This window comes from Rhinolophus sinicus, linkage group LG09 (genome assembly GCF_036562045.2).
Source record: "Rhinolophus sinicus isolate RSC01 linkage group LG09, ASM3656204v1, whole genome shotgun sequence".
Taxonomy (NCBI): Eukaryota; Metazoa; Chordata; class Mammalia; order Chiroptera; family Rhinolophidae; genus Rhinolophus; species Rhinolophus sinicus.
In genome coordinates, this window is record NC_133758.1 from 6,930,919 (window position 1) to 6,947,256 (window position 16,338).

At 36.3% G+C, this 16,338-nt stretch overlaps 1 non-coding gene across 1 annotated transcript; it reads right to left on the reverse strand.

Moving 5' to 3' along the window:
- Nucleotides 1-14,435: 14,435 nt before the first annotated feature.
- On the reverse strand, nucleotides 14,436-14,542 carry LOC141567049 (U6 spliceosomal RNA). Its single transcript, XR_012489445.1, has one exon. It is a non-coding gene; the product is annotated as a U6 spliceosomal RNA (small nuclear RNA).
- Between the last annotated feature and the right edge of the window lie 1,796 nt (nucleotides 14,543-16,338).

Consider the following 16,338-nt stretch of genomic DNA (forward strand, 5'->3'; position numbering starts at 1 on the left):
TTAACAGCTCATTACATTTCTTTCCAAATCCACACATCATATCTACATCCAATTTGAAGCAAATACATTTTTGTCAGAATTTCGACTGAATGTTCTACATTTGTCTAAAGCTGTAGCTGTTATACTTAATTAGGTTGCACTTTTATTGGAAGAGCTAGAGCTTAAAATCAATTTATTCTGCTCATTTAAACCTTGACCTCCTTTGCTTATGAAATCAGACAAAACAAATCCAACTTTGTATTTGATAACTTTGTTGTTGCCATGTTAAATAGTAATAATATGCATTATTGTGGCCTACAATGCTGAATGAGCTTATAATTGGTTGTAATTAATCAAATTTGCATAGTTCATGGAAGATTAAAAAAAAGAAAAACTACTTTCTCCTCTTCTCTTACATTATTTCAATATTATTTTACTTAAGAATCTAAAAATAATGGTCTTAATTCCGTATTGATGAATCACAGTTAGCTAATTGGTTTAGCATAAACTAGGAGGAAACTACCATGGGAGTACCTGGCAGTGCCATCCAAGTTGCCGTGCTGGTTTCCTGGTGTCACTGCACTTGCTGGTGGTGCATTCAACACCAGTATTAATGCTTTGAGCAAGGGGTCTGGCTTCAAGCTCTGTGAATTACTGGTATGATTCTGCCCTCTCTCCACCCACCCACCCCACCCCAGTGCTTTGGCTTCACCACCATAATTTGCCTAAGAGATCCTTCTGACTCATCCTGATGTTCCCTACCTTCCAAGAAGCGTAAACCTGTCAGGTAATCTCTAATCCGTGCAGACACTCATCTCCATACAGCTCCATGCCCTTCCCAATATGAGACCACCCTCACAAACATTCCTAAATCCCCACACATCCACTGTGTCTGCAGGAAACTTAGTCACTCCTTTGCTTTCCTTATCTTCTACCCCCTACCCCAGCTGTCCTCAAGGTCACAGCCATCCCTGTCAATCTCTCTGGTGGTGCTGTTTTCTCTCCCACAGTTCAGATTTCAGACACTTGCAGAAGGGAGTGATGCTATTGGTTGGCCTTGCTCTTGGTTGCCAATTTAATATTATTTTCTTTCTCCCTTTCCTATTATATGTTATCCTCTAATTTTCTAGCATTTCACAACCAAATCATTCACAAATCTTGTTGACCTTTCTTTAAAAAATAGCCATAACCTGGCCACTTGGACCATTCACCATGACACTCTTGTTTTACAAGATAAAAATTTGGAAATCAATTTTAAAATATTTAAATTATTTAGCCAGGAATTTTAGTTACATTCTGAGCTTTCTGGCATTTGGGTCAGATACTATGAAATAATGTGTATGAGATTAGATAGACAGTATATTTACTTATGCAACAACATTTACTGTGTGCTTACATCATTGGACATAATGGGATTGACGCAAATAGACTCTGGGCATATAATCCTATGTAAATCTTAGCCCTTGATCTCAGAGTACTCAGTGTTTTATGAGATTCATTAACTGATAATTCAAGAGGAGGTATTTTGAAATACATAGCTCTGTATTATTAGCAGAATGAAAAATAGTTAAGCAAGTTATAAGACAGGGAGTTACACAAAAGTAAAAATCATATGGTTTGAATTAAGCACTTATTTGCCATGATTTTACAATTAACACAGTATTTGTAAGATTCTGTGATGAACTCTATGGCAGACGCAAAATATAAAGCACTCATAGATATTTCTGATGTAAGGAAACGTGATATGGTTTCCTTAAAGTTGGTAAGACCTGACCACAAATTAGTAAATGCTATAAAAATGTTACTTCCGTAATCACAGGGTGTTTCACGGAATTTGAAAAGTAAGTTGGAATTGGATATAATGAAATGATCAGAGGCAACAGTGAGAGTTAAGTGTGAATTGAGAAAACTTAAATAAGAAAAAGCTTACTAAATTTCCTTGACTTGAGCATAAAGTCTGAAGAAATGAATAAAAGAAGAACCTGTGATAAATTCAGTAGGGACAGGCCATGGATGACCTTACATATCAGTCATTGAAGAGCCACAAATGTTTTCAGCAGAAAAGTGATTTAAAAAATACTGTTCTTTGGAAAACTAATCTGACATCATTTTGGAAAATAAATTAGTTGGGAAAGAATCTGGAAGTCAGATGTGCTAGTAAAATGATATATGCTGCTGAAGTAAACAGAATTTGGCAAGAGATATAAATATAAAAGATATATTAATACTTAATTTATGTATAGAAAGTGTGCAGTTTAACTGACTCTTCTACTTTTAATAGCGGTTTGACCTAAACTCAGATTTCCTATTTTTCTTTGGGAACTTTTAACAGAAAACCAACTTCCTTGCCCGTGTTTAGCTCCATGGCTTGGCAATTTAAAAATTCACACTGCATCTTATCTCCTCATCTGCTCAAATCTAAGGTTTTCCTGTAAAACAGAGAGTAAATTCCAGTGAATAAGCCCCACTCCGCCCATTGCTTGTTCCATACATTGATGTTATAAGCTGTGAGACAAACTGTCCCTCAGATTGCCTGGGTTTCCCAGGGTTATGTGTGTTTACTAGCTCGGAGTTGGTCCTTGCATTTCCAAGAAGCTGTTCAGAGAGAAACACTGTGAAAACTCATCCCTTGATTACAGTCCTGATGTTTTTATATTCCTTACACTTTGTGCGTAAAGGGCTGCTGACATTTCTGCAGCCCTCTGCTTCCTGTTACCAACACTTGCCTTTTATCTTATTTTCTCATAAGATTTTGTCTCTCAAGATCTATGCCCCACGACCACTCAAGGTTTTACTCTTCTTGACTCTGACATCTGGCTCTCTCTCCACTTCCTGGCCTTTGTCATGACAATTCTCCTATGAAAATTCATTGAGAGCTCCTAAGAGTTTCTTCTGTTTTGAAATACTCTTTTTTTATTATTATTAATATTATTTTATATGCTCAGCTGTGAGGTTTTTTTGTGTGTGTTTTTTCCTTCCCCAAATCATTTGGGACAATTGTTGACATTTATTCATCCTGGCTTTCTAACATACCCTATGCCTGATTATAATTTCCCAAAGAAGTCACTGTTTAAATCATTTAGTCAACAAATATAGGTTAAGTATCTTCAAAGCACATGAGGGTATGCCTAAGTGCTGAAGGGGATATAAAAAATGATTACTATTTCATCAAATGCCTCAAGAATAATATTTAATAACCGAATTCAAAGTTTAAAAGAAAATATTTGAATACAAAATGATATATTTGTGAAGCAGTTAAATCTGTCAATGTTCATTAGGTACTTTATGTGGTCCTAATGTGCCATAATCAGGGCAAGCAAATATGAATTAGGTATAATCCATTATCAAATGGAGTTCACATCTTACAGACGATACAGTGTATATGAATCCCATACTTTTAGATCAGTGGTTCTATTTTTCTATATTCTTAAACTTATATGATCTATGGAATATTTATAAGGAGGTTTTCTTTTTTTAAATTAAATTTATTGGGGTGATAATAGTAAAATTATATAGGTTTCAACTGTGCAATTCTATAATATATCATGTATATATCATATTGTGTCCTCACCACCCAGAGTCAGTTCTCCTTCCATCACCGTATTATATGATCTCCTATAAGGAGTTTCTCAATATACTTAATGTGTTTTAAGATAAAACAACAAAATGAATGTTTAACTTGCACCATGCATTTTGAGTTTGCTTTGCAATCATAGATTTCTTATAATACCACAGAGACTTTTGACAACTGACTAGAATAAATCTCTCATAAAAGGTTTTTCTTTTATTATAAATAAGTTTTGTAAAAATAATAACTTGTTAAAAGGCATATATATATATATATATATATACACACATATATATATATATGTACATTTTGTGTTAGTTTATTATATGCTATCTGTGTCAATGACACTTGGAAAATAAAAATTAATAATATAGTTTCTACTTTTAAAGTCATTAAATACTGGTATTAGCAACAGACAAGTAATCAAGTAATTACCCTAGATGTAAGTCTGATTGCCCTGCATTATGGAACCACATTTAAAATTATTTAACCCAGTTTTTAACAACGTCTCTGGCATACTAAAAAAAAGAAAAATGTGTTAGAAGAAGCGAGGAAAGCTTTCAGTGATGAAATAAATGTGGGAACATTAAAAGAATTTCTGTAACATCTTCAGGGCTACTAAATATTTTAATATATTAGTACAATTCCAAGACAGAGAGATGTGCTATATACAGAATCTCCCAGACTTATTTTACCATAGGGATAGTTCCTGGGGTTTATGTTCCCGAGGACATTAGCTGTGGCAAGTTGCAGTGGAGTGTGGTAGGGTATTCAGTGGGGTGAAAGGGGCCTAGAGACAGGATGCTGAGTGCTGCCTCGGCTCATTAGGGAATGAGTCCCAGAGAAGGTGATTGGTCTCTAAGAGTAGTCTTAATTAAAATAGTAAATTGTCTTTTTTTCACTATTAATTATTTCTATAGGAATAGATTTGCAGATAAGTGGATAAGAACTTACTTGAACAGAATGTAGCTTAATGGATTATTTAAACACAAAAATAGACATAAATGTACTTTTTTCTGACAGTGAAGATTTTATGTAGAGCAAATCTATTCCTTTTGAAAGAATTAGTATTGAAAAGAGGCGATATATGGGACCATAACTATGAACCCACCATGTAACTAGAAAGCACTTTAGAGTTGTAGCCTAAAGAGCTGACATTGTTCCCAATTGCTCTTCCAGACGGCCTGTTTGTTTATAATTTCAGGTGATGTTAACTTAAACACACTGAGGACAGTCAGGAAGATCCCTGTTCTTGCTTTAACCTTTAACTCCCCTGACCCTAGGGGGGACAGGCTTTAGAAATACCACATGTGGTGAAGTGGCGTGCTCCCTGAACATATCCAGAGGAACAAAAAAGAGGCCTCTCTCAAAACTGGATGGACATGATGTCACTGAGATGTTAGCAGAAGCTGAATAGAATAAAATCTGTGGCAGTTCCTGGTTCCCTGTAGCCAATTCTTATTGTATGTGGGTGTAAGAAGTTTGTACACCAAAGCATTTGGTGTTGAGAGGGCAGATCTTCTGGTAGAGCTATAGAGTTGGAAGGAAGAACCTGTACTATTTGGACAGTCCAAGATCAGTAGGAAATGATGAGACCACCATCTCTAGCAGTGAATGTCACCAGACGGTCTCCTTGCCTCCAAATGCCAGATAGAACCTGTCAAACCTTTGTAGTCACCAGGCCATGGAGTCGACTAATAAAGAACTGATAGAATCTGTGAGCTGAGGACACGTCCTTACCCCTCACCATGAGGTCACATCCGTATCCTGGAAGACCACCTTGAAGACTCAGGCACAGGGGACCCTGAAAACATGAGAATGTAGGCAAGTATTTCCGGTAAGACTGAGACGGCTTCAGAGACTGGAAAATACTGGATCTGACTGAGATGGAGGGAGTGGAATAAACTCTTCTCCCTTTCTTTCCCCACTCTCCAGTGTTAGGAGACTAACGAGGAAATCAGATTGTGAGGGAATTAAAAAATAAACACTAAATCCACAGGAAATAGAGTCTATCTGTTTCTTACACAAATGAAAATATTTTGGCCTCTAAAATAAAATTATGTTCTGCGTTTTTCTCCTTTACAGGTAATTAGGGAGAGTGCTTTTCTTACCCACACTTGAAGCTTGCATCAACCAATAGAATAGGTAACAAATACTCAATAAACTGTGTTTTCACGAAGCCTGTGTAGCAGGCAATGGGTATACAATTTATCCAAACCTTACTTTTAATAAATTAATGTATAAAGAAAGCCAGTGTTACCTAATAGAGAGTTATTTACGTTTTAAGCTGGGAATTTTTTTAACTGAATATTTTTTTATTTCAGTTGGGATGAAACATCACAATAACCTTCTTTTTTTGTTATTGTTGAGCCATTTCTAGTTGTAAGCATTTTAAATTAGCATATTGTGTTTTTTAATTAAATTGATTGGGGTGACATTGGTTAGTAAAGTTATATAGGTTTCAAGTGTACATTTCTATAATACATCACCATTTATTTGATCCCCTTTTCCCTCCTCTACCACTCGCTCTCTGCTTACCCTCTGTTAACCACCAAACTGTTGTCTGTGTCTATGAGTTTTTGTGTCTTTATTTGTTTGTCTTGTTCCTTTGTTGCTTTCAGTTTATATCCAACATATGAATGAAGTCATATGGTTCTCAACTTTTTCTGTCTGACATTTTATTTAGCATGATAATCTTAAGATCCATCCATCTTGTCGCAAATGGCACTATTTCATCTTATGGCAGTATTCCATTGTGTATATAGACCACATCTTCTTTATCCATCCATCTGTCGAAGGACACTAGCTATTTCTATGTCTTGGCCACCATGAATAATGCTGCAGTGAACATCGGAGTATATATATCTTTACAGATAAATGTTTTCAGATATTTTGGATAGATAATCAGAAGGACTGCTGTCATATGGTAAATCTATTCTTAATTTTTTGAGGACCCTCCATACTGTTTTCCATAGTGGCTGCACCGATTTACATTCCCACCAACAGTGTATGAGGGTTCCTTTTTCTCCACAGCCTCTCGAACTTGAACAAAGGTTATATTTGCAATCTGCATGAGAAAGCAGACTTTTCCTAGTACTAAAGACATTGATATACAGTAGCGTATTTACACTGTCAAAGAGAAGACACCAATTATGTTGATTATAAAGGTCACTTAGATTGTTCCCTAGTCAGTTCAGGAAGCACAAGACTTCCTAACACCATTCTGTTTTACATTGTTAGTCTCTGAAGTATTATCAATTTTATTTAATTTAAAATAGAACAGTATATTAAGAATGCCTTTGAACACAATGTGCATTTTTAAATGCATATTGAGATATATGATGGGATTTCATCAACGATTCATAGATGTTAATTGTTAATGTCACTTGCAAATAAATTAGTATTCCTTTAAAATATAGTTATTCGTGTTAATTTTTTTTTTTCCCTTTTCTATTGAATGTTATCATCCAGTCAATTGTTTAAGTAACCTAAAGCAATATCTTGGAGATATATATATATATATATATATATATATATATATATATATATAATAGAACAATTAAACTGATTTTAGTAAAACCTTATTTCTTGGTTATTCCAGGCTTAGAGTCATACATAGCATTGACTATATCAACATGGCACCAAAGATATCATAAAGGGTTTTGGCAGTTAGCATCAAACTTTAAGTTGTAATTTTCCTCTTAGAAGTGCTTAACTTTTATAGTACATTACCTCATTTTATGGAAACTGATGAAATTAAGTGAGTACTATATATTTCCATTAAGTGAGATAATGTGCCTTAAAATAATACTGTCAAATAGTTTTTCATAGTGTGATTATTTTTTACCGCCTTTTGTTTGCAACCCCCTTTTAAGACTTTAAATAGGATTTGATTCTGTACTAATTTTATTCTTTTCAATTGGAAAACAGCTTTTCCCCACCCTGTGTTTCTAATGGAGCTTGAAATTAACATAGTGCTTCTGTTGAAATTTACTTTTTATTATTGTGGGGCTGAAAATTGGAAAATGTTCATAGGGTTTTTAGAAAACATTGCAGTGTTCAAGTATGTCAACCAAAGAATAAATTTTTTTTTTAATGCCAAACACTGTGACAGATTGTGACATTGATTTGATCAAATTGTTATAATTGATTTCTTCATAAATGAAATGTAAATAACAGCCAGAATGCCATGAAGGGGTTGGTCACTTCAATGTTTCCACGAATCCCTCTGCAGTCATTCTGCCTGTCTCTGGCAGAATTTGAACATTAGCCTCCAGAAGCTAATACTTGACACTGCCTGTGTTGACAGTGCTGTTTATGGGACTTGGATTAGTGTGTACTTAGTCTTTTCAGAGGAGAACAGACAAACGTTACTGAGTGTTGGACACTAAATCTACTCCCCCCTTCATTTCCTTTTACCTGTGCTGAAACCTGTGATTCTTTAATCCCTTCAAGAGGCTGGAAAGGGAAATAAAACTCTCTGGTATGGAGATTCTGGCTTGTTCTTGATGGTTTATTACTATGTTCTAACATTTAAAACTCAATGGCTAGAAAGTAAAGGGTTATAATGTCAATGGGGTATTTGTTTCAACTTCTAGTATGAAATGCAACAGGACCTCTGATTTTAGCCAGAGGGTGTTAAGTCTAGTTTTCATCAATGTAAAGAAGCTTCTTCAGTCTTGGGTGTGCATTAAACCCACCTGATGCCTATGGCCAACTGACTAAAAATCCAACAGAATTCATCTGTGATAGGGTGAGCTATGGTGTATATTATAGTCAGGTGTCATTACTATCACACAGAAAGTTTTGAGATTCTCCGTCATAAAATATCAATAGCCTTTCTTGGCATCTAAAGGACTCTTACTGAATGCTTGTCTAAATGTCTGTGGATCTTTGTGGTATAAGTACACAGCCCACCATCTTGCCCATGTTGGAAAATTTTGCCTACTCTTCTGGCCTTTTTAAAGTTGGAGTGGCCACAACTGTCCTTGACTTGAAATGGGGACAGGATTTCTAGAGAACTGTGATTAGATCCAGGACACTTTGGGGACTCATCAGCTGTCCAAAGGGAACTGGTCGACAACAGCTTCTGTTACATTTACAACACTCCCAGCAAGGCTGAGGACGTGACTTTTGTCTTCTGATTGTATTTTGAACATTTACCCAGAGAGGACCTTGAGCTGAGGCACTTTGTACGCTTTGAGAGAATCCATACATAATGTCCTTTAAAGCATTAAATAAGGCCAATTTTCCAAGTAAATTTTGCCTAATGGTTTTAACAGCTGTCCATTCATTACTGGCATGGTATATAAGTACAAGGAGGTGATGACCAATGAGGTAATTAGAGTAGAGGTACAGTTTCAAAGTTAAAGTAGGTGTCTTGTCAAGACCCAAATTGTAGTTAATTATTCCTACCCATCTCAGTATGCTAAGTAAGTGAAAGTATAGCCAAGTGTCCTTGTGTTGCCTGTTAGCACGCCTGCAGGGTGATGGTAGGGGAGGGTTTCTAACAGCTGATGATGAAGAGTATCCAGGTCATTAGACAGAGCATGAATATGCATATATGCTAAGGACACACTCACACTTTGTTTTTTGTTCATTAGAAATGCCCTCCTCACTTGCCACCAGCTTTGCTGATCATTTTATGTTTTTCTTAACTATAGTAATGATTCTTCACTTCTAGATAAATTTGTTAACCCTTTCCAGCTACATTCTTTAATTCTAATTATTCTGGTAATTTTGGAAGGTCTTCATACAGAATACCTCTATGTAATTCAAATATAAAGTACAATAATTTTTTTATTGTTAGTATTTCATTTTTACAATGAAGAAGAATGACTATATCAAATATTGGTGAGGATGTAGAGTGATTGAAACTCTCATGGAAATAAACCCTTAAAATAATTCACGAGTAGGAAGAGTCTGATACAAGAATATTCTGTAATAGTTCCAAATTGAAACAACCCACATGTTTCTCAGGAGAATAATGAATATGTATATGAAAGCATATTCAGACACTGGAATGTTATACTTTAGTGGAAATGAAAATCATATATACTCGCAGCAACATGGAAAGCAAATAGTATAATTCAAAATATCTATAAAGTTCAAAATACAAGGAAAATTAAACTAGTATTTACACATGCATACTTTGGTGGCAAAACTGCAAAGAAAAGCAAGATATGATTATTCTAAAAGTCAGGATAGCAATTACTTTTTGAGGGGAATGAAGGATTTGGGAAATTAGAGTGGGGATGGCAGGGCTTTGGAGGCCTCATAATTAAATGAATATTTACTTTGCAATAAACATAAGAAGCGTACCCTATTTGTGTTAGTTTCCTAGGACTGCTAGAACAAATTGCCCCAAACTGGGTGGCTTAAAACAACAGAAATATATCTTCTTCTTGTCCTAGAGACCAGAAGTCCGAAATCAAAATGTTGTCAGGGCCATACCCCGTCTGAAGCCCCTAGGGGGACACCCCTCCTTTGGTGCCCCAGGCCTTCCTTGCCTCCTGGTGGCATAACTCCAATCTCTGCCTCCATCTGCACCTGCCATCTTCCCACTGTGTCTGTGTCTCTTCTCTCCTTACTAACACACCAGCCATAATGGATTAGCGCCCATCTATTCAGTAGGACCTCTTCTAGTTTGCTTATATCTGCAAAGACCCTATTTCCAAATAAGGTTTCTTTCACAGATATCTGGGTTAGGACTTTAACACATCTTTTGGGGGACACAATTTAACCCTATGACACTATTTTTCTGTACTTTCTCATATGTATTTTTATAATAAAGTTTAAAAGTATTAGTTTATTGAAATGTATTATTTTTGATTGAAATAAATTTGAATTTTTAAATCAGATTTTAAACTATAATGAAACATAGAGATTTCTATATATGATATTAAATCGTTATTAGCATTATGAGGTTGATATCTTTGTTTTTATTCATTGTTCCTCAGGAGAACCATTCTCTACTTATGGAACAACTCATATTTCTAAAATATATTTTAATTTACATGGTATTTTCTTATGAACATAAAAAGAGGTTGACTGTATAGCCAATTAAGAAACACTGCTAATATTTTATTTGGGCAAATTAATATTTTAGACATTTTTTCTATAAATGATACTACTTGAGAAAAGTCATTAAAATATGATTAATAATTGATTTGATTTAAAACCTCTTTAAAAAATATTCAACCATATATTTAAATATTATACATTAATCAGAATGATTCTAAATAAATACAAGTTTAAAAATGTTTACTTATGGTATGTTTTTAGGTTTTAAATCTATGTAACAGAGAGAATATACATGCATTTGGAGAATTAATGAAATATGATGTCTCTTCAATAGTAAAGATATGTGTAATTTATTAGTCTTTTGCTTATGATTTAAACCCTGTGTTTAACTGGTATCCTGTTTTTCCTACAAGCTATATTCCAGAAATTGAGTTTAAATTTGCACTTTTACATACCTTCTGGACAATATAAGAAAATATAAAGCCTGTGCAGTAGAGAGCATTAAAAAATTATTTCTCAGTTATTGAGAAGAATCTCTTTTAGGGTAAAAATATAGCATAGCATAAATTCTCTGGGGTGCATAAGTATTCTAACAAAAATGTTTTACTTTAATGTTTATATTTTAATAATTGATATAGTTTATCAAGTAGATAAAATGATAAATGATAAAATGTTACATACACTAAGACCATGTAGTTCTAAACTTGGAAGCACCTAATAGCATAACCTCAAAATATGTAAAGAAAACATGGACAAGACTACAGAAAAGTTGACAAATCTTGCGTGGTCTAGCATTTTAGATATTCATGCAGTATCTATTTCCATTCCCCCCCCCCAAAGTAATCGAATTGAAGCTGGATACGGCGCCTCTCCTCCTTGTAAGATATTGAGACCATGTGACAAACTTCTCGATAACTGAATGTGTGAAGAATTGATTTGTACTGCCTCCAGGCAAATCCAATCCCTTCATACTTTTTCCACTTTCCTCGAGCCCCAACAAAACAGGCATGCCATAGTTTCTCTAAATCTTTTTGCTTGCCATAAATTCATTTTTAATCCATTCCTCAGGAAGGCTCCTGGGTACAATACTCCTTGGAGTTTTGCATATTTATAACTGATTTTACTGTGCCCTTTATAATTGAAGGACAGGCTAGCTGAGTCTAAAATCCCTCAATTACATTTTCTCTCGTTGAGTAGTTTGTAAATGTTACTCTTTTGCTTTCTGGCATAACATGTTGCTGTCAGATGTCTGATGGGCAATGTAATTATCTTGCTTTTAGGAGGAATGGATGGGGCAGATTGTCATTGAATATGATGAGTTGGAGTCTCATCTCTACAGTGTGCCTTCCAATGTGTAGTCTTAATTTTTATTCTCAGGAACTTTGTAGGTAGGTAATTATTCTTTCAAATACTTATTCTGTTGTTTAAATTTTTTTGTGTGGTTTTCTGCTTTGAGGACTCCATGTATATTAATACCAGGCCTAAGACCAACTTGCTGGATGTACAGCCAGTGCAACTGCACAGACAGCCGTGCTCAGAAGGACCGGCACTTGGAGTTTCAGTCTCAGTGGAGGCTGTCTTTCATCTCTCAAAAATGTTATCTTTGAATTTGTATTTTGTGGGTGAAGCCTGATGGGTCAATGGAACAGGTGTCCAAGGCATCGTGCCTGGTTTCTCCAGCCCCACCTGGCACAGACTCCCAGCCTCTCTGCCTCCTCAGGGGGGGTTCTTGGTCACCAGTCCCTCTACCCCTGGTACTACCCAGTGCAGGACAGCCTCCCAATGGCCCAGCCTTTGGCAGGGGATGAGCAGGAGCAGGGAAAATCAGTGGCAGGCATACGCATGTCTGTGTGTCTTGGAGCATGGCAGAGCTGCGGTTTTTCCACGCGGGCTGGAAGCCTCATGGCACGTTGGGCAGGGGACCGCCTGGCTGGGTGAGTCTCCTGCCCATCCCTCCCAGTTCCCTATTGAGACTGGCAGAGGCTGCATCCCCTTGGACTCACTTCTCTGCTGCAACTTAACACAGCTGGTCATGGGAGGAGGTGAGGCCTGCATGGGGTTTGCCCACCTACCAGGCAGCTTGTTGGTCCAGCAGCTGGAAAGTGGGGAGCAGCATCAAAGAACACACGTGGTAAGGTGTTAGATGGGATGCAGGGAGCTGCCAGGGTCAGCACTGACCCTCCAAGCATCCCCCTGCCCAAGGGCGTGTGGCGTTAGATAGCAAATAACAAAATCACAGGCTGGGAGACTAAGGTAGACATTTTAAAGCTATGTATTTCAATACCTTCACAGCAATTGTTTCCTCCTTTTTTAACAGGAGCCCCAGTATTTTCATTGTGTATTGGCCCCAGGAATCACGTAGCCTATCCTAATATGACCTCCTTTACCTCCGTTGTTCTATATCATTCCTTTATCCTGAAGCCTTTTTAATTTACTTTTTATTTATGTTTATTTTCTTCACTTTTCTCGTTTCAATTCTGTTTTACTTATTGCCCTTTTTGTGGTGCCAGTCTGCTCACTGTGTTCCTTCTAATTTAGTTTCCAGCCTTGAAATGTCTTAATTGTTCATCGAGGTGCCCCCAAACTTCCCTCGAGTCTCCCCCTGATTGCCAATGTGAGTTGCTCCTGTGAAAGAAGTAAGCTGGAAAAGTAGATAAGAGAGATGTTGAGTTCTGAACCACCTGATAATTTTGTCAGCCTTTGGTTCTCTCTTTGGCTTGTTTTGCCTGTTCGCATGGACTTTTAATACATATAAACCAAGAAACTCTTTCAGAATTTTGAAATACCATTTCAGTCATATCTTTGTTGTTGTTTTAAGTCTCTTATGTTGCAATGGCAATGGCAACAGACATGGAAATTGCTTAAATCCCCCTAATGAGTTCTTTAATTAGAAATACACTCAATTTAAAAAGGTAAATATTTTGTTGCACATTTGCTATAAAATAAGCCATGTTGAGACATTATCCTTTTGGAAGTATGGAGTGGAAGTCTATTCTCAATTGCTTCAAATTTATTAGCATTTCTTTCAATAGAAATTTCAAGAGAATAGCAATCTATTCAGTCTTAAATTAACCGTGGATGATGGAAAGAGAACTGATGCTGGGTGGTAAACATACAATGTGATATACTTCAGAATTGTACACCTGAAATCTGTGTAACTTTACTAACAATTGTCACTCCACTAAACTTTAATAGAAAAAAATTAACCATCAGAAATATAGGCAGATGTGCTTGTATGCAACATACAGTACAGCAATATATGAATATAAGATGATATTTATAGCAGGCAATTCTCAGTATAAAAGACCCTTAATGATGTTTCTTTGCATATGCATCAAATTGCCTTAAAGCACTATTTGGACATGACAGTTTTAGTCATTGCAAAAGCTTGTCAACAAAGACTGTATAATAATTTTTCAAAGGCTCACAAGAAACAAAGTAAACAAGAAGTTGCCTGCCGGGGCCAGGCTCTTAGTGGGTGAACATTGCATATGTTAGACTCCAGAGTAGAAATAGCTTGGCAATTCAGCATTTCAAAGCAGGTAGGACTATTACAACCGTGAGGCTGAATTTAGCTGAAGAAAACACAGCAGTCTCTATGCTGCAATAATTTAGATTAAAATACATGGATAGTTCTCATGGTGAAATGATTTGTGATAAATGCTAGAAATCTTGTGTTGACACTGTTATTTTATTTAATACCTACCACCAATAAAAGGTGGCATGTTAAAAAATTAGCATGTATAATACTACAATGTAATATTTTCTCTAATTTTTTTAAATAGTTACCTTAGAATTTGAATGTTTTATAGATTATTATACTGAGAGGTCTTTGCATTTTGAACATATATATATATATATTTTTTTGGATATGGAATGCTTCACGAATTCGCGTGTCATCCTTGCGCAGGGGTCACGCTCATCTTCTCTGTATTGTTCCAATTTTAGTATATGTGCCGCCAAAGCGAGCACTGAACAGAGAACTTTTAATTGTCATGTGAAAATAAAACCCTACTCTAAATAGGAGACCTTAACTTCTTTTAGAGAAATAAAAAGAAAAAACACATTTAAATCAATGATTGTGCAGCCCAGAACCCCTGTTTATTAGCGGTTATTGTGTGGGCTATCTGACAGATATAAAAAGCGTTCCCTCCTTTGTTGGAAGAGCTAACAATCTAGTTATTGAGCCTTATTACCTGAATTTACCATATTCTTTGAATAATGTGAAGGTCCTTAGGAAAAACAAATATTCGTTAATGGAATGATTACCCTAATCATTGCAACTCCCTAACACATTATTGTAAAGGATATACAACCATACAGCATATACTGATCTCACATCATGGATGTAAAGACATAATGTGGAATACTTTAAGAATAAAATAATTTAAAAAGCAAACAGCAAAATATCTTGATTTACAACAACTTGGCTGATGCAATAATGAAAATGGAATAACAAATAATGCTTTGTAGAGCCAAAGCCTTTTATCACGTCCAAAATCAGTGGTTGAAAACCTGTGGCCTGTGTACCAAATCCAGCCTGCCGCCTGGTTTTGCAAATAAAGTTTTATTAAAACACGGCCTCGGTGCTCTGTTCCTGTGTTGTGGTGGCTGCTTTCATGCTGCAGCTGCAGAACTGGATGAACAGAGACGGCTTTGCTGCAGCGCCTAACATCGTCACTTATGTAAATCCACGTAGATGCTGTAAACATACCATCTCCTTGGTAGACACTTTGTTCCCGTTAGTTCAGTGATGAGACCTTGCTTTAGGGCTGAGGAGCAGCTGGTGACGCCGAGGAACTTCAGGTTGGAGGTGCAGGCTTCCAACACTGTACTCCATGGTGACGGTGGAGACCATGTACCTGGAATAGACGCTTTCCAGCAGTTGACAAGGATTGGTGGAAGGGGAAAGTGCTCAGAGACGTGTAGGTTTATGATTTTTATCCAGCAGTATCCAGACTAGAATGACTACATATTAAAACTAGCCTACTCATAGTGTTCACCGTTTTCTTTTTCAGGGTTTACCTAGCATCAATTTAATGGTTCTTCATAGGATATATCAGAAGGTTGCCTTGAGCTGGCCAGTTTGTACAATCTGAACTTCACCTTCTGTGAAGTGAGCCTTTTATTCCTTATTAAAAATGAGGACATTTTCCCTTCTAACTTGTTTTCTGTAATCCTTCAAATTTTGAAAAGATTTTTCCGTCATAGGGGCTTAAATAGCTCAAGCAATGACCTCACTTAAAAGGCCCTCTTTCTGCTGTTCAACCCACTAGGCCTTCGATCACGTTCTGAGTCCTTTGTCATTTGGATGTAATTATACTTTCTTCAGGAGACAGAAGCTACGGAGGAGATTATTGGCTCTGGCCCCATCTCCCTACCGAGGAGTAGTTTTTTCTACTACTTTTTTCTTGTTGTTTAAAGGAGAGTTAAAGTTTCTCTTTTACTTGTTGACTTTCCATAAATTGCGTATCATTAGTTAAGCTTTAAAAAATTATCCCAGAATCTCTGTACCTTGCGTTTGAGCTTCTTCATTACTGATCCTTTTTCCTATTTAGGTCAAGTCCTTTTAACACCACAGAGCTGCACACGTAGTGTCACTGAGCATTTCCCATCCATTTCTCCTTCCTTCATTACAGAGATTACTTTGGCTTGTATTTTCTAAATTTACTTTTTATGCTATGTGAGATTGCATTTCCGGATCATTTATTCTGTTTTAAACAATGTGACCGCAGCCACTCTCATGTGCTCTCTAAACTTTTGATACC